The sequence below is a fragment of the Pelodiscus sinensis genome, chromosome 19 (assembly GCF_052426305.1).
Source record: "Pelodiscus sinensis isolate ZL-2025 chromosome 19, ASM5242630v1, whole genome shotgun sequence".
NCBI classification, from domain to species: domain Eukaryota; kingdom Metazoa; phylum Chordata; order Testudines; family Trionychidae; genus Pelodiscus; species Pelodiscus sinensis.
Window position 1 is genome coordinate 30,930,371 of NC_143070.1, and position 21,147 is coordinate 30,951,517.

Below are 21,147 nucleotides of genomic sequence, written 5' to 3' on the forward strand. Positions count from 1 at the left end.
TCCTGCAGGGCTGCCCACATGGGAGAGGGGAGGGGCAGTTTGAGTCACCCAGCTCTGCCCCTTCTGAAGGGCTTGTGAAAATGGCAGGTGCTGTCTTGGCAGTGAGGGAGAGGTGGGAAAGGGGGCCTGAGTGAACCTCTCCGGTCACAGCTGCTGTAACAATGAGGTCAGATGAATGACTTGGCAGATGTCAAGTGAAAACTGAGGCTGGTTTCCCTGATTGGGAATTGAACCCAGGCCTCAGCAGTGAAAGTGCTGAATCCTAACCACTAGACCATCAGGGATACATGAACAAGTGTCTTTCCTTACCTACACTAGCCTTTCACAGGCCACTTTCTGTCCCCTTCAGGACATGGGTCCATTTTCCATTGCCCAGTGGGGACAAGAACAGAAACCAAACAGAACATCAAAGCAGCCAGACAGGGCCATGCCAGTTGCCCAATTAGCCCAGGATCCTGTCTCACAACAGCAGCCAATCTCATTGCCCAGTGGGAATCCTCAGGACAGACATTTGTTAAGTGATCCCTCCCGTCACCCATTCTCAGCTTCTAGAATACACCAGCTCAGGACACCTGCCCTTTCCATCCTGGTCAAATGCCATTCATTGTGGCCCCCAGGGCTTCCAAAGTTGAGTAGCTCTGCATTAAGGGTTCTTATTAATGTCAAGAACCTCAAGCAATGTAAAGCCAGATTGTGATGGAACTGGAAAGGAAAATATTTCCACTAGAAGGAAATTTTCCAAGGGGGCACTTGGGTTTGAACCAAGGACCACTTGATCTGCAGTCAAACACTCTACCACTGAGCTACACCCCCACAGCCATTAGCATCTGGAGCCAATGTTGGGAACTGGACAAGGAACAAGAGACAAGAGGCTTTTGTGTAACTCACATCCCAGGTGCCACCCTTGGGCTTGGTCTCCACACTGAGCAGGCGGGTGGCAGGGGTCTGATGCTGTCACAGCTGCAAGGCAAGTCACCCACCTGGCACCTGAGCTCCATGTGGGCAGCAGCCAGACAGTGTGAGTGGAACAGAGGGTCGTGGGGGGCGGGGATTTGTATATTTTAGGAAGGGTCCTGAGTCCTGGCTCCCAGCCACGCACCTTGGCAGAAAGACCAGCGGCCCCTGCACAAAGCGCATTGTGGGAATAAGAGTTGGGGCGGCAGGAAAGGGGCCGGCCCCTCAGCACCAGCGAGCAGGTGGGAGAAGATGGGAGTGAATCCTGCTACCTCTCATGCGCAAAGGCAGCACTTTTCCAATGCAGCTAATTCTGCCCCACCTGCAACCTGCCTCCAGTGCTCCTGCCACTGTCTGGCCCAGGAGGGTTGGTGTCCAGCAGCTCTCTGCCCCAACGTGACTGGTTTTGGGGAGAGCAAGTAGGAAGTGGGGGCCGGGGCTGGGGAGGGGGCTACTGGAGCCACTTAGCCCCCTGGCTGGCAAAAAGAAAAATTGGAAATTTCTCCCCTCATTGGAGAATGTGGGTATCGATCCCACTACCTCTGACATGCAAAGCGAGCGCTCTACCACTTGAGCTAATTCCCCTGCTACATGTACAATGGTCTTCTTGGAAGCTCTTCCCTTCTCCACAGAGACGTCGGCCTTCTAGGTCAGTTAGTCCTGGGAAAGGAGAAGGCTCCAAAAAGGCCTCAAGGGCAGATCTCAAGGAGACTCCCTACAGCAAAGCCATGGGGGGGCTCTGAGATGGCCCCTGCCCTGCAGCCTGTCCCACCTGGCCATTGTCATGGACTCTCTGTGAGGTCATCACCTCCCAACCTCCATTAGCCAATAAGCTGAGGGGCTGCAAAAGGCCCTTGTGATGTCACTGCCACACCCACCTCTGCCCTCCAGGGCTAATGTCCTGCCCCAGGCAGCCCCTTTGCCTGGCTGAGCTGCTCCCAGGGGTGAAAGTGACACATTTCTCACAGGGCCTGTTCTATTGGGCACCATCCCTTGGCCTGGGCAGGAGGGAGGGGGAGGCTCAAGGCAGGAAGTGGGGGGAGGGGTTGTGATAGGACAGTACCTGTAAGAAATTAAAGTGTGGGTGACTCAAGCAGGGATTTGGGGAGTGTGTGAGAGTGGGGGGGGGCTCAGGGCAGGGGTGAGGATGTGGGAGGGTAGAGAAGTCAGGGCACAGGATCTGGGATATGGGAGAGGCTTGGGGCTGGGACTGTGTGTCGAGGGGATCCCTCTGCTCTGTGCTCCCTGAGGCCCTTTAACACACATGGACTGACCTGGGCGCAGGCCAATGAGGGGGGTTTCAGTGAAGCTACATGTAAATGGATCCCTCTAGCAATCCCTGCCAGCCACACACACAGGGGGAGGGACTTTAGCCAAGGAAGCAGAAGTAGCCAATCTGAGGGAGGTTTAGAAGCAAAGATGGGCTGCTGCAAGGATGGATGAGGGGATGTCACAGGGCACGAGCATGACAAGGGGAGCAGAGAGGGCCCTGCTGCACCGAGAGACATGGCAAAGCCTGGGATTGAACCAGGGACCTTGAAATGTTTCATCTAAGGCTCCGCACACTGAGCTACTGACAAACCCGTCTGGCTCATTATTAACTGTCCAGGATGTTTGGCAGCCGTGTCACAGCCTGAGTGTTGCTCAGCACTAGTAGGAGACAGGGAGGGACAAAATGGTCTAACGGCACCTGCAGCCTTTCAGAACAACCCCCAGTCCCAACCCCAAGGACCAGCCCTTTCCTCCATCCTCACTGGGGTCTGCTGGGAATTGCCTGGATGCCAGCCCACCCCAGTGTCAGCCTAAGGATTGACTGGTCTGTAAAAGCTGCATCCTGGAAATGAGGAAGCAGCTAAAGTGACTCTGGTGGGACTGGAACCCACAATCTTTGAATGTCTAGCTGGACTCACATTAACCACTACAGCTTAGAAGTCCAATGTGCTTTCCATTGCACCCCCGAAGCTTAATGGGCTGGTGAGTTTGATATCTCCTCTCTCTGCTTTGCAGCATGGCATTGCTGGGGGGAAAAGGGGGGTCTGTCTCTTTTGGGAGAGAAGGAAGGAAGATGGAGGGGGCCACTGAAATTAAAGGAAAGAGCTGTAATTGGAGAATGTGGGCATCGATCCCACTGCCTCTCGCATGCTAAGCAAGCGCTCTACCACTTGAGCTAATTCCCCTGCCTGAGAAAAGGTTTGCTGCCTCACCCACCTTGTTCCAGAGCCCACAACATCCCTGCGAGTGCTACTTGTGAGACTCACACCTGTGGGCCGGCTAGCTCGGAGGTTTAGGACGTGGTGCTCATATCACACTGACGCGTCTTAAGAGCAAGCCCCTTATTTCAAGCTATAACAGGCTCGCTATTCCGACGTCCCTGCATGGGGATTTATTGCCAAGTGCTGTGTAGCCAGCCCCAAATTACAAAATAAGCTATTTCAAAATAGGCGCATTGATTATTTTGAAGTATGGGACGCAGCCCTAGTGAGTTAGAGCTGAACTCTGCCCCCAGCTCCCTGCTTCACCCACCCACGTACTGACTCCCTCACTGCCGTGGGGCTGTTTGCACTGGCCTCTTCTCTCAGTCGCCAGGCTTCAGCCAGGACTGAGACTCAGGCAGGAGAATGTGACCCGGCTCCCTGCACCTGGGCCCTGCGTTTCTCATCCCTTCAGAGACACTTGTTAGTGGAGGAATAAATCACAGTCACATGAGTGTAGATTATGAAACTTTGTAGTTGTTGTTGCCTTGGAAACTCCCCACAGACCTTCCCCTGGGGTCCCGGGCAGCCGCTCACATTGCACAGGTCACTTCGAGATGAGGGTGCTGTGTAGACGTGCCCGTCCTGTTGAGGACCAGCCTGCTGAGGGGAGGCTCTGGCCACTTCATTTCCTTGTCTCTCTCAGGCTGTGTCTACACTGCAGGGCTACGTCTACACTGCAGGCTTTTTGTGCTAGAGCAACTGCTCTTGTGTAAAAACTTGCAGAGCGTCTACACTGAAGGCACATTTTTGCGCAAGTAAATTTATAGTGCAGCATCAGACAACAGGGCTTCTTGCACAGAAGTTATTGCTCTCCCCACGAGTAATAAGCCCTCTTGTGCAAGAACTCGCCCACAAGGAGGCAGTGTGGACGGGCAACAGGGGTTTCTTGCTCATGAAAGCGGAATATCTAAAATGCCCGTCAGAGCTTTCCTGCGCAGGAGACCGTCCACACTGCCATGGCTGCTTTTACAGAAAAGCACTTCTCTTGTGCAACAGCACATGGCAGTGTGGACACACTGTTGGGCAAGACCTTTTGCACAAAACAGTTCTTGAGCAAGAAGTATGCAGGGTAGGTGTAGCCAGGGGGTGTTTGGGTTTGTTACCAGCACTGAGCTTTGTACACCAGCCCAGGGAACATTGTGAAAAGCCAAAACCTTCCCGTCTGGGTGTCCTTGGCCAGTCAGCAAGTGGCAGAAAGGTTCCCTGAAGTGCTGACTTCAGGTGATTTGAAGCAAATTGTAACAGCTCAGATGAGGTGGCCGAGTGGTTAAGGCGATGGACTGCTAATCCATTGTGCTCTGCACGCATGGGTTTGAATCCCATTCTCATGGGGTGTTTGCAGCCCTTTCTCTTGCCTCTCCCAGAGGTTCAGTGCCAGCCTCTCCTGCAACCCTGCCTGCTCCACAGAAACACTCCCAGCTGGGACCCTCAATCCTTTCTGCCCTCAAGGGGAAACCTCACAAAGGAGGCTCCAGGCAGCCAGGCCATGGGGGGTCTCTGAGATGCCCCAGCCCTGCAGCCTGTCCCACCTGGCAGTTGCCATGGTCCCTCTATGAGGTCACTGCCTCCCAGCCAATGAGCTGAGGTGCTGCAAAAGTTTCTTGTGATGTCACTGCTGCCTTGTAGGCTCATGGCCAGCCCCTTGGCATGTGTGAGCTGCTCTCCCTGCCCCTGTCACTCAGGGCTGGTTCTGGGGCTCACACAGGGAACATCAGAGGCTGCTCAGGGGGCCACATTGCTAGGCCAGGGGCCCTCCCGTGGGGCTGTGAGTGTTGCTGTCCCTGCTGTACAGACACGGCCATAGAGCCTCAGGAGGCTGCAGCGGTGGGAGACACTTCCCTGGTTTCAGGAGCTAGACGAGATTTCAAGTCCCTTGACTAGGAGCCAGCTACCGATACCCATGGAAAGCTGATTTTCAGAGGGGTGTGATCAGCCCTTCCTGTGTATCTGGCTTCTTCAAAGGGGCTTAATCAGGAGCTAAAAGTTGAAGAAGGGACATTTTGAAGGGAGAATTTCTGTCTCTGGCACTGTCCCACCTGACAAAGAATTTACATTCCTCTGCTTTCTGAGACAGTTGGCAAGGATGCTCCACAGTGGCTGTCTCTCTCTCGCTCTCCCTCTCTGCAGAAGCTGTTCAGACCCCTCACTAGCCAATGCTGGTGTTAGGTGCAGATCTGAGTGCTAAAATCCCAGGTGTACAAAGTCAGAATGAAGGGGATGCATTTTGCTCTAGGAGTGACAGCTGGAGGGAGGTGGCTGGAGCAGAGCAGGGTCTTTCTGGAGACAAAGAGGAGCCTGAGGATGAGAAGGCCCATGAGAGGCAGAGACTCCAGAGCGGGGGGGCTAGTTATTTGGTCTGGCAAACTGGCATGGCCCAGTCTGGCTGCTTTGATGTTCTATTTGGCTGTTCTTGTCCCCTCTGGGCAAGGGAGAATGGACCCTCCCAGCATCCTGAAGTGGACATTAAATGGCCTGTGAAAGGCTAGTGTAGGTGAGCAAGGAGACATGCTTTATGTGTCCCTGATGGTCTAGTGGTTAGGATCCAGTACTTTCACTGTTGTGGCCTGGCTTCAATTCCCAGTCAGGGAAGCCCCCAGCAACTTTTACCAAACAACTTTCATGGCCTTAGTCAACTTTATTGCCACATGTTACAGCAGCTGTGACCCAAGAGGTTAACTCAGGCTCCTTTCCCACCTCTCCCTTACTGCTAAAAAAAGGGTCTAATGGCGCCAGCAGCCTTTCAGAACATCCCCCAGCCCTTCCCTCCCCCTTGGCTGGGCACTGCCTGGGCTCAGGCCTCCCGGGTGCCAGCCTAAGGGCTCTGGAGAGGACAGGGCAGCTCCAGGGGCAGAGTCCTTTTTTCTGCAGTAGTTCAAACCCAGCCCCTTGGTTCCAACCCCCCCTCCCCCCCCCCAGCCCTCTCCTGCTGGTAACACAAACAGGACTTTTCCCTGTTGAAAGAACAAACTCTCTGGTTTTTATGTGGGGAGGGGCTGGGGAAAGACCCTGGGAGGGGGCTGGGAGGAAGGGCTAAGGCTGGCACCTTCCTCTGGTGGTCCCACTGCCTCATGTCAGGGGCCTCAGCAGCGCTGGGGGGTGGCTCCAGGGGGAGAAGCTGGTTCAGGGGAACATGAGCTGCTGGGCCACTGAAGCAGGCCACCAGCAGCAGCCTCTGTGCAGGGCACACATGCTCCAGGCCTCCCAGTCATATTGAGTCTCCCTGTGTGGCTTGGGCTCCAGAGCCTGCCCCCCAGCTGGTGCCTTGAGGTAGCCACTGCAGCAGCAGGAATTTGGGCATCAGGTCCCCTGCTTTTGGGCATAGGAAGCCAGGCCAACACCCTTTTAGCCACTGGGGCTGTGCAGGCTGGAGCGTCCCCCTACCAGATCTGTGCCCTGCTTCTTGCAAAGCTCACATTTTTGCTTCTTTCTGCTTCCCTGTCCATAGCAGGCAGCTAAAGGAAGGGAAGTTACCAAACCAAACACCACTGTTGCCAGCATGGGGCTTGAACCCATGACCTTGGCATTATTAGCACCACACACTAACCAACTGAGCTAGCCAGCCTACAAAAGTGCATTTCACCAGTGGCCCTTTCAAGAAAGGCGTCTCAGGCAGCTGCAGGGACGTCTCTGCAGCTGCCAATGGCTCTTCTCTGACAGGACCACTAGCGACTCGCTGTGACGTGGGCTGGCTAGTCCAGCTGGTTTGAGGGTTGGCCAAAGTGGCTAGCGGCCGGCAGACCCAGGGCAAAGAGAAGCCGGAATCTCTTGCTGCCAGCACCTTGCCTTCCAGCTTCTTCCCTGCCAGCAGCAGCTGCAGCCCCTTTCGGCCACTGGGTCAGCCCGGGAAGGGGGGCAGGAAAGGGGCCTCAGATTCCAGGGTTCTGAGTCCTGAGCGCTGCCCATGACACCAACCACCCCTCAATCAACTGGGCCAAACTGGTGCCCAGTTCATGCCCACTAGGACCTGCTTTACTTGGTTTCTTTCCACCCAGAGCCCCCTTCCTTTCCTGGACTGTGAGGAGCATCACTGGGATACTCTCATATCCCAGCACAGGGCCATCTCTCCAGTGACAGGAGACAGGGCTGGGCTTCTGACCTACTCCACCGACACCTCCCGTCAGTCAGCTCCATCACTCAGTGCATGCCAGGGAGCTGAGTGATTGTGCCCTTGAGTGGCATTCTCAGCCAGCCAATCAGCTTTGTGAGGAGGTTCATGGAGGCGGGGCAAAGAGCTCTCTTGTTAGGCCAGCAAGGAAGCAGCCAAGGCCCCACCCCCAGGGAGCTGGCTGGAGACCACGTGGAGGGAGAAGCTGCCTCTCCCCTGTGTAGCAGGCACTTTCCCAGTGGGCAACTCCCAGGGGGAGAGGAATAGCTGTTGCTCAAGAAGCCCTGTTTTCTGATGCAGTGTAGATGCTCTGCAAGTTTTTGAACAGCTGCTCTTGTGCAAAAAGCCTGCAGTGTAGACGTAGCCCTGCAGTGTAGATGTAGCCCTGCAGTGTAGACACAACCTGAGAGAGACAAGGAAATGAAGTGGCCAGAGCATCCCCCCTGCTGTCTAGTACACAACAGGGTGGGTACGTCTACACAGCACCCTCACCTCGAAGTGAGCTGTGCAATGTGAGCGGCTGCCCAGGACCCCAGGGGAAGGTCTGTGGGGAGTTTCCAAGGCAACAACAACTACAAAGTTTCATAATCTACACTCATGTGACTGTGATTTATTCCTCCACTGGCAAGTGTCTCTGAAGGGATGAGAAATGCAGGGCCCAGGTGCAGGGAGCTGGGTCACATTCTCTTGCCTGAGTCTCAGTCCTGGCTGAAGCCTGGCTACAGAGAGAAGAGGCCAATGCAAACAGCCCCTGGTAGCGAGGGAGTCAGTACGTGGGTGGGTGAAGCAGGGACCTGGGGGCAGAGCTGGGCTCTAATTCACGAGGGGTGCGTCCCATGCTCAGAATAAGTGATGCAAATTGTGCAGCTTATTTCAAGTCAATTTTGAAATAGTTTATTTTGTAATTTGACGCTGGCTACACAGCACTTAGTTCCAAATAAATCGCTGTTCTGAAACATCCCTCCCTCCTCCTGCCATGAGGTTTGCAGGGACGTTGGAATAGCGAGCCCGTTATGGCTTGAAACAAGGGGCTTGCTCTTAAGATGCGTGATATGAGCACCACGTCCTCTAAGCCTCCGAGCTAGCCGGCCCACGGGTGTCAGTCCCACAAGTGGCCCTTTCAGAAAGGAGCTTTGGACAGCCACAGGGACGTTGTGGGCTCTGGAACAAGGTAGGTGAGGCAGGAAAAGCTTTTGTAGGCAGGGGAATTAGCTCAAGTGGTAGAGTGCTCGCTTAGCATGCAAGAGGCAGTGGGATTGATGCCCACATTCTCTAAGTACAGCTCCATTCTCACCCCTTATTTTCACTGGGTTCAGTGGCTCCTCCCTCTTCTTACCTGCTCTCCCAAAAGAGTCAGACCTGGCTCCTCTTTCTTTCCCCCCAGCAATTGCCATCCTGCAAAGCAGAGTGGAGATAACAAACTCAGCAGTTTGTCTGGCTCTGTGGTGCAATGGAAAGCATGTTGGACTTGTAAGCTGTAGTGACTAGGGTGAACCCAGTTTGACATTCAAAGTTTGTGGGTTCAAGTTGCACCAGAGTCACTTTAGCTGCTTGCTCATTTCCAGGGAACCGCTTTTACAGACCAGGTAATCCTTAGGCTGGCACCAGGGTGGGCTTGAGTCCAGACAGTTCCCAGCGGACCCGAGTGAGGGTGGAGGGAAGGGCTGGTTGTTGGGGTTGGGGCTGGGAGTTGTTCTGAAAGGCTGCAGGTGCCGTTAGACCATTTTGTCCCACCTTGTCTCCTACTAGTGCTGAGCAACACTCAGGCTGCGTCTACACTACACTGTTCTTCTGGAAAAACCTACGCAAATTTCAAAACCCAATTTGTGTAGCTTTTTCTTCTGCTATTTTTGGAAGAAGCTTTTCCGACATTTGGCCTGTTACACTGGGCAAGTCACACAAGGGAGGCAGCAGGCAGAGCCGGCCCAATGCACCAGCCTGCCAGGGCAGGGGAGGCCAAGCCACAAGCTATTCTGTTACTAGCTCTTTCTAACACCCTGCTCTGTGGGGGAGGGGGAGGGAGGAGAATGCACCTTGTGAACACTCCTCCTCTTGTTCTCATGGAAGCGACTAACCTGAGCTGCCAGCTCCTCATTTCTTCACCAGCCCCTTGAGATTTGTAGCTCAAAGCTGGAGCTGCTGTGGAACGAGGTGAAGCTACAGAAGCTGACGGGGGACAATCAGCGGGCGGAGGGTTATTTTTTCTCCTCCCTAAGCTGATGTGGCTAGAACTGAGGAGAAGAAAATCCTCTTTCCTTCTCCTCAGAAGATGGAAATTGCAGTTGGGTCTCTCTCTGGTTCTACTAAAGCTGGGCCCCAGGACTAGACTTTTTCTTTCTAAAACGCTGATGAAAGCCAAGAGCAAATTGCTTGTAGACTGAGAGTGTGAGTTAAAGGAGGGCATTGCCCAGCAGGGTGCTTGAACCCATGACCCTGAGATTAAAAGTCTCATGATCTACCAATTGAGCTAGCCAGGCTGCGTGCAAAAGTTTTCCTACTATGCCATCATAGGGTAGCAGGAACCGAGAGTTCTCAAGTGCCCAACTCAAGGCTCTTTCTTGCCCCTTATGGGGGGTTCTGGTCTGTGGGGAGGTTTGAGCTCAAATCCCCCTCCTGACACACCCACTTCTTTCCCCACATGGAACGGCCCCATTTCCATCTCTCCAGTGACAGGAGAAGGGGCCGGTTTCAGGATTTCTTTTACCGTTGCAACAAGGGGAGATGGAGGAAAATCAACCCCCTTTGCAAGCTTTGTTCTTCTGGCATCAAGTGTGACAGGATGGGTGACATGCCATGCTGACCGCCAGCCACCATGACCAAACCTCTGAGAAGGAAAATGTATTTTGTTAAAAGGAACAATGTGAAGTGTGTATGCAGCTGACTGAACGTGACCTTGCATTGTGTGTGAGAGATAGTGAACCTACTAAAACCAGCCTGATCTAGCTTTTCTGCTGCAAGGATGGGACTAACACCCATGTAACTAAGTTTATCTCTGCATATTGAGATAAAAGTAGCTTTAAGCATTAAGCCAATCATAACGCTGTCACTAGCTGATGTGATGTCTATTCTATTTTGTGTGCAACCATGAATGTATATAAGGTTACCATGGACATTTGATTTTGGAAGTCTTTCTTTTGAAACTTCCCACAGCTCTTAATAAAAGTGTTTCTCTCCTTCCAACCCTGAGTCTGGATTTCCGTGACACCTCAGACCAGCTGGACTAGCCAGCCCACATCACAGTGAGTCGCTAGTGGCCCCTCAGAGAAGAGCCATTGGCACCTGCAGTCATCCCTGCAGCTGCCAGAGGCACCTTTCTGAAAGGGCCATTTGTGAGCTCATTTCTGGAAGGCCAGCTAGCTCAGTTGGCTAGAGCGTTGTGTTAATAATGCCAAGGTCATGGGTTCAAGCCCTATGCTGGCCACAGAGATGTTTGCTGTGGTAATTGTCCCCACCTGCCCTTTAGCTGCCTGCTATGGACAGAGAAGCAGAGACAGGCAAGAGGCTGAGACCTTTGCAGGAAGCAGGGCAGAGTACTGGCAGGAGGAGGCTCCAGCCTGCACAGCCCCAGTGGCAAAAAAGGCCTTGGCCTGGCCTGCTTTCCCTAATGGCAGGGAAAACTCTTCTCTTCCCTCCATTGTCCCCAATGGGGTGATCTGATGCCCAAATTCCTGCTGCTGCAGTGGCTACCCCAAGGCTTCCTGCAGTGGGCACATTCCTCCAGCCCAAGCCACAGAGGGAGTCTCCATATGTCCAGGAGGCCTGGGGCATGTGCCCGGCCCACAGCGCTGCTCCCAGTCACCTGCGTCAGCGGCCCTGTGTGGCCGTGTTCTTGCGCAAGAAGCCGTCAGACAGAGCTGTCATGTGCCGTTCCACTGTTTATTGTCAAGAGGGGTTTCTTGAGCATGAAGGAGCAGTGTGATAGTCTACGCTTAGCCTCATTTGCACAAGAACCTGCCAGTGTGAACATGGCCCCTCTGCTTTCTGTCTAAGCTTAAAAATTTTTGTGTGAAGCAGGGAGATTCTAGCGCCTTCCTAGGCAAGTGAGTCTGAATCCTGCACCACGACCTCAGTGGGACCCGCTGGTGAGATGTTGGTTTGCTGCAAATCCTTGGTAATGCCAGTGTTTGGCTTCCTTGGCTGTGTCTACGCTGCGCATTGCTGAGCAATAAGATATGCAAATGAAGGGTGGGGATGAATATTGCCACACCTCATTTGCATACCTAATGAGCCATCATTTTTGCAGCACAGGCTTTTGTGCAAGAAGGAGCTGTCTACACTGCTCCTTCTTGCACAAAAAAACCCTCTTGTGCAGAGCCGTTCCTCTACTTATTGTCAGGAACCCTCGTGCCACTTGGCAGGAAAATCCAGTTCTGACCAGACTCTGAGCAACCAGTGCCTGAGGGGATCCAACATGGATCCCTAGGTCACAGGTCACAAGGCTCCATTTAGTGGCCCCAGTTACTGACCTAAACACCATCATAACACGACGGCTACGTCTACACTGCAGCCTTCTTGTGTAAGATCTGTTTTGCACAAGCGTTCTTGTGCAAAAGGTCTTCAACAAGAGCACGTCCACACTACCAAGTGCTTTGCACAAGCGATGTGCTTTTGTGCAAGAGCATCCATGGCAGTGTGGTTGCTCTCTTGCGCAAGTAATCTCTGATGAGCATTTTAGCCATACAGGTTTCTTGCACAAAAAATTCATGTTGCCTGTCTACACTGCCCTCTTGTGGAAGAGCTCATGTGCAGGAGGGCTAATTCCTCATGGGGAGAGGAATGTCTCTTTTGAAAGAAGCCCTGTTTTCCAACGCTGTACTGCAAATTTACTTGTGCAAGAACACTCATGCAGTGTAGATGCTCTGCACATTTTTATGCAAGGACAGTCATTCTTGTGCAAAAAACCTGCAGTGTAAATGCAGTCTAAGGGTTTGTATGCACTTAAACAGTTCACATACAATGAAAATCCAAGAAAAGTGCATGTCTCCATTAAATCAACACTCACTGAGGGGGCACTTGAACTTGAACCAAGGACTACTTGATCCGCAGTCAAACACTCTGCCACTGAGCTACACCCCCTATATAAGTGCAATGTCTACAGCTAGTATTGAGAAGTCAGTAGTGAACAAGAGACTTTTGTGTAACACATCTCAGCTGGGATGGACCCTCACTGATCCTAGATTGTGACTGGTCCTAACAAGGGGTGTGTCTAGCCTACCTAGTTTTGTCGACAAAAGTGGACTTTTGTCGACAAAACTATACCAGCGTCTACACTACCGCTGAGTTCTGTCGACATAACGTCGACAGAACTCATCAGTTTTGTCGACGCTGGTATACCTCATTTTACGAGGCATAACAACTTCTGTCGACAGAACTCTGTCGACAGAAGGTGTTATTGCCTGTAACATTGCGTCCAGACTACTGAGTTCTGTCGACAAAGCAGCTTGCTTTGTCGACAGAACTCAATGTGTCTGGACGCTCTTTGTCGACAGAAGTTTTGTCGACAAAACGCGGTAGTCTAGACATACCCAAGGAGTTTGTCCTGAAAGCAGCAAAACTGGGGCAGGACAGAGGTTCTGTCCACATGAAAAAGTTCTTTTGGAACTATGGCTGTTATTCCAAAATAACAATGCCAGAGTCTACACAGCAATTCCGTTAGTTTGAAATAACTCTGAAATAACGGATGGCTGATTCCAACTTCTGTAGACCTCACTGTACGCAGAAAAATGCCTATTCTGAAATAGCTATTTCAAAATAAGGCATGTATACATGCTCCACTTCTGCTATTTCAAAATAGCCCCTCCCCAAGGCCATTCTAAGTTATTCAACCTGGGGCTCTAAATCAAGGTAGCGTGTCTACATTAAGCCTCCTCGGACTCATTTTGAGGTTTCCCTGGAGTGTAGATGTGCTATTTTGAAATAAACTATTCCAGAAGAGCTTATTCTGAAATAAACGTGCCGTGTAGACGTAGCCAGACAGTCCTGAGAGATGAAGCAGCAGGAGGGAAGCCAGGAGAGCAGAGGCCAGTCTGAGACTTGAGTGTCCCAGGTGTCTACCCCAGCCCTCGCAGCTGGGTCCCATGGTGTAAGGGGCAGCACTCAGAACTCTGCACCCTAAGTTCAAATCTGAGTGGGACAGTCTGGGGTGGTTGCTGGGAGGTCCTTGTGCTCCAGGCTTTCTGGGTTCCTTGTCCTGAGGTTCACTAAGAAGTTTTTTTGCTTGTCTGAGGCCCAGTATAGCTTCGTGAGCAGACTTGTGCTCAGGTGACTGATGCCATCGCAGCTGCAGGGTAGGTGGCCCATGCTGGAGGGAGCTAGAGAGTGGGAGCAGAACAGAGGGGGGTTGTATACTTTGGGAAGGGTCCTGGCTCCCAGCCACACGCCTTGGCACAAAGACCATCGGTCCCTGCACAAAGTGCATTGTGGGAGTGAGAATTGGGGCAGCAGGAAAGGGGCAGGCCCCTCAGCACCAGAGAGAAGATGGGAGTGAATCCTGCTACCTCTCACATGCAAAGGGAGCACAAACCCACTTGCAACTCATCTCTAGTGCTCTGGCCTCCAGCAGCTTTGTGCCCCACTAGGGTGGGTTATTTCAGAGACCAGAGAGGAAGAGGGAGGAGTCTCTGGATGTGTGGAGCCCCCGACTCTGCCTGTGAAAAAAAGGAACAAGGGCACAGGCAGAAACTTCAATTCCATGTTGTGCTTCTTGACTTTTTCAATCTAAGGACTTTGAAGAAAGACTTCAAACATCTGCTCCAGTGGCGCAATGGGTCAGCGCACAGTACTTATAAGGCAGTACTTGTAGGAGACATGCTGAGGTTGTGAGTTCAAACCTCACCTGGAGCACCCCTTTTGAGTCCCTGCTGGGTTGTCCCCTTGCAGTGGTTCCCAAACTTTTCGGCATCACTCCCCCCTCCATTTTTGATTTGTGAAAACCCTCATGCCCCCCTCCAAAATAGCAGCAAAACTTGTTGAGCAAAAAAGAAAAAAAATTGATGGGGGGAGGGCTGGGTCACCTCATGCCCCCCCTGGAATTTCTTCACACTCTGTCTTCTTCCCGGCCCCCCTCCCTGGGCTGGCCCCAGAGCTCAGGGCCTGGTCAGCAAGTGAGACTCGCCCACCAGTCAAAGCTGTGTCCCTGCTCTCAGTCCGTCCCTCACAGGCCCTGTGGGCTGCTGGAGGGCTGAGCCCGTCGCCCAGGCCTGGCGCGGGGATGGAACATGGGGCACGTTTCCCCCTGTGAGCGTGTGCGGGGGCAGGAGGGAGCCACACGGGCCCGGCTGAAGGTTTTGTGCTGGGGCTGGAGGCTTGAGCCCGAGCTGTCGGCCTCAGCGGGACTTGCTCCTCCCCCCTCTCCTGCCTTGCTGCCTCCTTTGGCCAGCAGCTCTCAGGGGCAGCCGGGAGAGCCGGCACCAAGGGCAGAGGAGGCCGAGGCACAAGCCCCTCAGAGGGGACAGGCCTGAGGCCTCTGGCTTGCCCCGGCTCACGCCAAGGGGCTTTCTGTGGTGCCGGGCAGGGCAGGGAGGCCAGACCCAGGCCAGTGGGAGAAGGGGCAGCGCCTGCCAGGGCAGCAAGGGGAGCTGCAGGGAGCGAGACGCGGCGTTTCTGTCTGGATCACTCAAGGGTCCATCTGCGGGTGAAGCGCCTGTGACACCCCTGTGCTGCTGGGTTCTCCTGCCCCTCCCCTGGGAGGCCAGCCCCTTCGGGGGGCTCTTGCCCTGGCACTCGTCCAAGGGCCACCTGGGCAAAGCTGCCTACCCCAGGCACCTTCCATAGCTCAGCTGGCAGAGCAGAGGCCTGTAGCGGGTGCTCGGCAAGTGTCCTTAGGTGGCTGATTCAACTCCAGCTGAAAGGAGAGATTCTTCTCCCTCCCCCTGGCTGCAGGCCCGGCCTTAGGACCAGGCAGCTGCCTTGGGTCTGTCCCTTTGCGGCCTGGTGCTACAATTGACAAAAAGGTTTTGGGTACCAGCTGCCAATCAAATGTCTTGGGCTGCGCAGGCCTTGAGTCATGGCAAGAGCTGGAGGGGAATGGGGAACGGCTGCACTTTGGAATGGGAAGGGGGTGTCTGGCACCATAAAGTAGAACAGTTTGAGGGTTGTTTTCAAGGAGGGCACCATGGCTTAGTTTGCTAAAGTGCCTGCCTTGTAAGCAGGAGATCCTGGGTTCAACTCCCAGTGGTGCCTTGTTGCTGAGTCAGTGGGTCTTTTCTTCCCATTGTTCCTCAACATGTATCTGGAGTTGCTTTTACCTTCAGCTGAGCTTGGTGGTGCCCTCACAGTGGGAGTAGGATAGTAGCAAAGAGCAGGAGGTGCCCTAGGGGTTTGATTTAGTGAGGCTTAGCTAGACTTGCTAAATCAAGCTCTGGAAGATGGATTGCAGCAGCCATCTCCACCTGAGTGAAGACATGGCCTAATGGTGCAATTAGTTAGATGCCGACAACAACAGCCCCACTGTTGGTGACTCACAGAGGCTACATCTACACTAGAAGTTTTCTCCTTAAAAAATATGTTAATGAGGGACTCAATTGCATGAGTCACAATCTCATTTGCATATTTTCAGCCAATGGGATTGTTGTGCAAAAACAAGCAGTGAGAACATTTTTTTCCACAAAGCCCCTTTGTCCACAAGATTCTTATGCCCCCCAAAAGAGGTATCCTGATCTTGCAGAAAAAGGGGGTTTTGCACAAAAAGAAAACTTCCATACAGCTTGTTTTTGCACAACAACCTCAGTGCAAAATCAGTTTGCCAGAAAATATGCAAGTAAGATCATGACTCATTGAAATGAGACCCTCGTTAGCACCTTTTTGCTGAGGAAATTTGTAGTGTAGACATAACCGGAGATTCTGGTGCTGATCATGCAATTATGTTTAAACAGCTGCCGTATGAATGTAGCTGAAAGTCACAAGGATCAATGATCTGTGTGAAAGGCAGGTGGCCAGTAATTAGAGCCCCAGGTATGTTGTGTGCACAAGGGAAGGTAGAATGTGCGCCAGGCAGTCTGATAAAGGTGTTTAGTGTGTGTTTGTAACAGGCTCCTGCCCATCTCCGGTAGATTTGGGCAACTCCTCCACCAATTGCAATACACACTAGGCCGTTCCTCCCCAGCTGGGTGTGGTTCTTGTTCTTCTGCACATCACAGCCCATGGTGACCAAGGACCTGCCATTGGGCTTCCAAATCACACCCTTGTCGAATGGATGGAAACAGAAACCAGACCCACAGCGGGTTTGAGCTGGCTCTAGCCGAGGGACGGGTTTGCCTGGTTTATGTGCATTGGCACAGGACAGCAGTAAGGGTTTGTATTCATTTATAGAATCCAAAAAATAGAAACCTAGAATGTAAGGGAATTGGAGAGATAAATGTTTCCAGTAAATGGTCAGTTGGATTTGAAGTAACACTCATATAATTTGCAGTCAAACACTCTACCACGGAGCTATACCTCCTGATGTTTGCACTGCCAGGTGAAGGGAGGCCGCTGGGCCCAGCATCTTTCTACCCAACCAGGGCTGGCTTTTGGAGAGCAAGTGGGGAGAGGGAGGGGCCACTGGAGCTGCTTGGTCCCCTGGCTGTGTCCATGGGGAGGTGGCTCTGCTGAAAGCCAGACTGGTTTTCCTGTTGTTAGGCAGGACCCCGCAATCCATGTTCTCTCCTGCTTTTGTAGCCTCTGTTGCCTTCTGCAGGTGTCCCTTCTGATGGGACAGGCATGTTCTTCTCAGGGTCTGGGTACCATGTTGCCCTAGGAAGGGGTGTGGCCAAAACACAGGCCTCACTGCTAGCAGGATTTGAACCTGCGCAGGGAAAAACCATGGGATTTTTAGTACCCTTGCTGTGAGCACGATTTGAACCTGCGCAGGAATTTTTAGTGAAACACCTTAACCACTCGGCCATCACATCTCTAACTCACAATAAGCCAAGGAAACTGGTAAATAATCCCAGTGCCCAGGCCTGATGTCACCTGACCCACAGAATTCACACAGCAAACCATTTCAACGGTCATGCAGAGGAGTCCTGGGCGCTCTGGTCTGAGGCTGGCTTAGAGGTGAGTTCAAGGGGAAACCTCACAAAGGAGATTCCAGGCAGCCAGGCCATGGGGGTCTCTGAGATGCCCCTGCCCTGCAGCCTCTCCCACCTGGCTGTTGCCATGGCCCCTCTGTGAGGTCACTGCCTCCCAACCAATGAGCTGAGGTGCTGAAAAAGTTCCTTGTGATGTCACTGCTGCCTTGCAGGCTCATGTCCTGCCCCTGGCCAGCCCCTTGGCATGTGTGAGCTGCTCCCCCTCTGCCCCCTCACTCAGGGCTGGTTCTAGGGCTCATGCAGGGAACATCAGAGGCTGCTCAGGGAGCCACATTTCTAGGCCAGGGGCCCTCCTGTGGGGCTGTGAGTGTTGCTGTCCCTGCTGTACAGACACGGCCATAGAGCCTCAGGAGGCTGCAGTGGTGGGAGACACTTCCCTGGTTTCGGGAGGGAGACGACTCAGAGCTAGCTACAGATGCCCATGGAAAGCTGATTTTCAGAGGGGTGTGATCAGCCCTTCCTGTGTATCTGGCTTCTTCAAAGGGGCTTAATCGGGCTAAAAGTTGAAGAAGGGACATTTAGAAGGGTGAATTTCTGCCTCTGGCATGCTTTTTTTTTTATGTGCCCCAGTGGCCTAATGGACAAGGTATTGGCCTCCTAAGCCAGGGATTGTGGGTTCAAGTCCCACATGGGGTGACAATTTCTCTCACGGACAAAGAGTTTACTCTGAAGTAGTTGGTGAGTGATGCTCCATGGTGGCTGTCCCCCTTGCTGCAGAAGCTGTTCAAACCCCTTACTAGCAACTGTTAGTGTAAGATGCAGATCTGGGTGCTAAAAGCCCAGGTTTCAGAATGAAAGGGCACATTTTGCTCTAGAAGGCCCAGGAGTGACAGACAGCAGGAGGTGGCTGTAGCAGAGCAGGGTCTGTCTGGAGACAAAGCAGATCCTGAGGACGAGAAGGCCCATGAGAGGCAGAGACTCCGGGGGGTTAGCTATTTGGTCCGGCAAATGGACAGAAAATCCCCAGGCCCTGAGCATGGTGCGGGCACAGAAGAGGCCTCCTCTGGCCACCCATGGAATTGCTGGTTCAGGAAAAGGCTGAGTGGAAAGGAGTGTTGGGAAGAAGGAAACCACAAGTCCCAAGAGGTTTCTCCCCCACAAGTGAGAAGCACCTGACGCCCACATACCCTAACTCTCCATAGATGCAGGAGCTGCAGAGGTTGCGCCCTCAGGCTCTCTGAGCACGGACACCCCCAGGGAATCACAAGGGCGTGTGGTGCTGGATCTCCTGTCCCAGCAATTGCAGCAAGAGCCCTGCCTTGCCAGTGCCAGTCACAGCAGCCTCTGCACCTGCTCCAGGCTTGTGGTTTCCTTCTTCCCAATGTTCTTCCTGAACCAGCAGTTCCATGGGTGGCCAGGGGAGGCCTCTCCTATGTCTCAGAAGCTGCCAGGCTCTGACTCTTGCCCCCTTGGTGCTCCCCCCCTCTAAATTCTCTTTTAAATGTGTCTTTATGGTCCTGCTCAGGGTGTTTTTCTCCTCAGCAGCGCACAAGAGAGAAGCTGTTGCCCTGCAAGGCAAGATGAGCTTTGCCTGCTCCCCTCAGCCTGACTCCCTACTTGGCCCCATTCCTGCCTCCCTTTCTGGGCTGACCCAGTGGCTGAAAGGGGCTGTGGCTGCTGCTGACAGGGAAGAAGCTGGGAGGCAAGGTGCTGGCAGCAAGAGATTCCAGCTGCCTCTTTGCCCTGGGTCTCAGTGCGCCATGCGGGCCACCAGGCACCTTGACCAAACCTCAAACAAGCTGGATGAGCCAGCCCACATCACAGTGAGTCACTAGTGGCCCTGTCAGAGAAGAGCCATTGGCAGCTGCTGAGACATCCCTGCAGCTGCCGGACGTGCCTTTCTGAAAGGGCTATTTGTAAGCCATGTTCTGGTTGGTTGGCTGGCTAGCTTGGTTGGTTAGTGCATGGAGCTAGTAATGCCAAAGTTGTGGGTTCAAGTTCTGTGCTGGCCACAGTTATGTTTGCTGTGGTGACTGTTCTACCGCCCCCACTTTTAGCTGCTTGCTATGGACAGGGAAGCAGAAACAGGCAAAAGACTGCGAGCTTCTCAGGAAACAGGCCAGAAAATTGGTAGGAGGAGGCTCCAGACTGCACAGACCCCGTGGCTAAAAGGCCCTTGGCCTGGCCTGCTTTCTCTAATGGCAGGGAAAACTCTTCTCTTCCCTCTATTATAGGGCCACTCATAGGCCTGCTGGCTCAGCTGTTCAGAGCGTGATGCTAATAATGCCCAGGTCACTAGTACAAGCCCCATGCAGACCCCACAACACTGAAATTAGTTTTGTTTGAGCGGCTCCCCATGAAAAGCAGTGAGTGGGAGCCCTTGGCTGTGGGACCCACTTGTGCCTGTTGTTCAGGGTTAAATAAGTTCTCCCCCAGGAGGTTGCTTGTTCCCTTCCCACCTTGCATTGGCTGGGAATCAAATCAAGCAAGGGGAAGCAAACGCCAGGCACTGTCATTGTCTGGGCCACAGAAAAAGATCCTTTTGGAGCTGTGGTCCAAGGAGGAGTCTCTGCAGGCCCTGCAGTCCATGCGGAGGAATGCAGATATTTATTGCCAATGGTCTAGGAAAGAAAGGCCACCTCCCTCCTACCCCCGCATCCTAGACCAAGTCAGAGCCAAGGTCAAGGAATTGCGGCAGGGGTATGTGAGGGAGGAACCGCATTGGTTTGCATGCCCTCGGAGAGGATGAAAAGCCGTGACAGGCAGCACACAGCTGCAGTACCCGTTTGTGCCTGTTTTTCAGGGTTCGTGTAAAAGCTCAGCAAGGAGCCTTGATGCTCCCTCCCAACATTGCATTGGCTAGGAATTAAACCCAGGTCAACTACTTGGAAGGCAGCTATGCTCACCACTATACCACCAATGCCTGCCTGCAAAGCTGCTGGGAAAATTAGTGAGGGAAGTCCACATCTGCCATAAGGCGAGAGGGTGCCCATGTGGTTTGGGTAAAGCAGAACTTCTTGGCCATTTGGCTAAGATCAGGAGTGGGGATGCTGGGGTAGTGGCTGCCCTGCGCTCTCCATGGTGTGAGGAGCCGGGCGGGAGAGGAGTCCCAGAGGTTGTTGGGTGGGAGAGTAGAGTTTATCAGACTTTGGGCTAAGCTCTAGAGCAGCCAAGGGAGAGGTGGGGAAGTGACTTCTGGATACTCTTTGTGGCCCAGGGATGCGGACTAAGACCCATTCTTGTGTTTTTTGCTGTAAAGTGTTGTTTCTGGGTCCTTTGCCTAAGATCGAGCACGTCTGCCTTCCGGAGAGCCATGTCTCAGGCACAAGCCCCCGGAGACCCCTTCAGGGACACATCACAGGTCCAAGCAAGGGGCAGAAACACTGGACATTGTCAGTGTCTGGGCCAGAGATAAAGACCCTCTTGGAGCTGTGATCCGAGGGGGAGTCTCTGCAGGCCCGGCAGTCCAGGCGGAGGAATGCAGACATTTATAAACCTAAAAACATAAGAATAGCTGTACTGGGTCAGATCAAAGGTCCGTCTACCCCAGTAGCCTGTCTGCCGACAGTGGCCAGCACCAGGTGCCCTGGAAGGGGTGGACCGAAGACAACAATCAAGCAATTTGTCTCCTGCCATCCTTCTCCAGCCTCTGACAAACAGAGGCCAGGGGCACCATTCCTACCACCTGGCTAATAGCCTTTTATGGACCTAACCTCCATGAACTTATCTAACATATGGCCCAATGGCTGATGGCCTTGCAGAGAAAGGCCACCTCCCCCCTCCTGCATCCTAAACCAAGTCAGACCCAAGGTCAATGAATTGC

The 21,147-nt window shown here is 53.2% G+C and overlaps 7 non-coding genes across 7 annotated transcripts; 3 read left to right on the forward strand and 4 right to left on the reverse strand.

Moving 5' to 3' along the window:
• Nucleotides 1-212: 212 nt before the first annotated feature.
• Nucleotides 213-284, reverse strand: TRNAE-UUC (transfer RNA glutamic acid (anticodon UUC)). The gene has a single exon. It is a non-coding gene; the product is annotated as a tRNA-Glu (tRNA).
• Nucleotides 285-741: 457 nt separating this feature from the next.
• On the reverse strand, nt 742-813 carry TRNAC-GCA (transfer RNA cysteine (anticodon GCA)). The gene has a single exon. It is a non-coding gene; the product is annotated as a tRNA-Cys (tRNA).
• Nucleotides 814-12,318: 11,505 nt separating this feature from the next.
• On the reverse strand, nt 12,319-12,390 carry TRNAR-GCG (transfer RNA arginine (anticodon GCG)). Its single transcript has one exon. It is a non-coding gene; the product is annotated as a tRNA-Arg (tRNA).
• A 1,673-nt stretch (nt 12,391-14,063) lies between these two features.
• TRNAI-UAU (transfer RNA isoleucine (anticodon UAU)) lies at nt 14,064-14,157 on the forward strand. Its single transcript has 2 exons — nt 14,064-14,101; nt 14,122-14,157. It is a non-coding gene; the product is annotated as a tRNA-Ile (tRNA).
• Nucleotides 14,158-15,421: 1,264 nt separating this feature from the next.
• On the forward strand, nt 15,422-15,495 carry TRNAT-UGU (transfer RNA threonine (anticodon UGU)). The gene has a single exon. It is a non-coding gene; the product is annotated as a tRNA-Thr (tRNA).
• Nucleotides 15,496-17,947: 2,452 nt separating this feature from the next.
• On the forward strand, nt 17,948-18,020 carry TRNAR-CCU (transfer RNA arginine (anticodon CCU)). Its single transcript has one exon. It is a non-coding gene; the product is annotated as a tRNA-Arg (tRNA).
• Nucleotides 18,021-20,175: 2,155 nt separating this feature from the next.
• Nucleotides 20,176-20,247, reverse strand: TRNAG-UCC (transfer RNA glycine (anticodon UCC)). Its single transcript has one exon. It is a non-coding gene; the product is annotated as a tRNA-Gly (tRNA).
• Nucleotides 20,248-21,147: the final 900 nt, after the last annotated feature.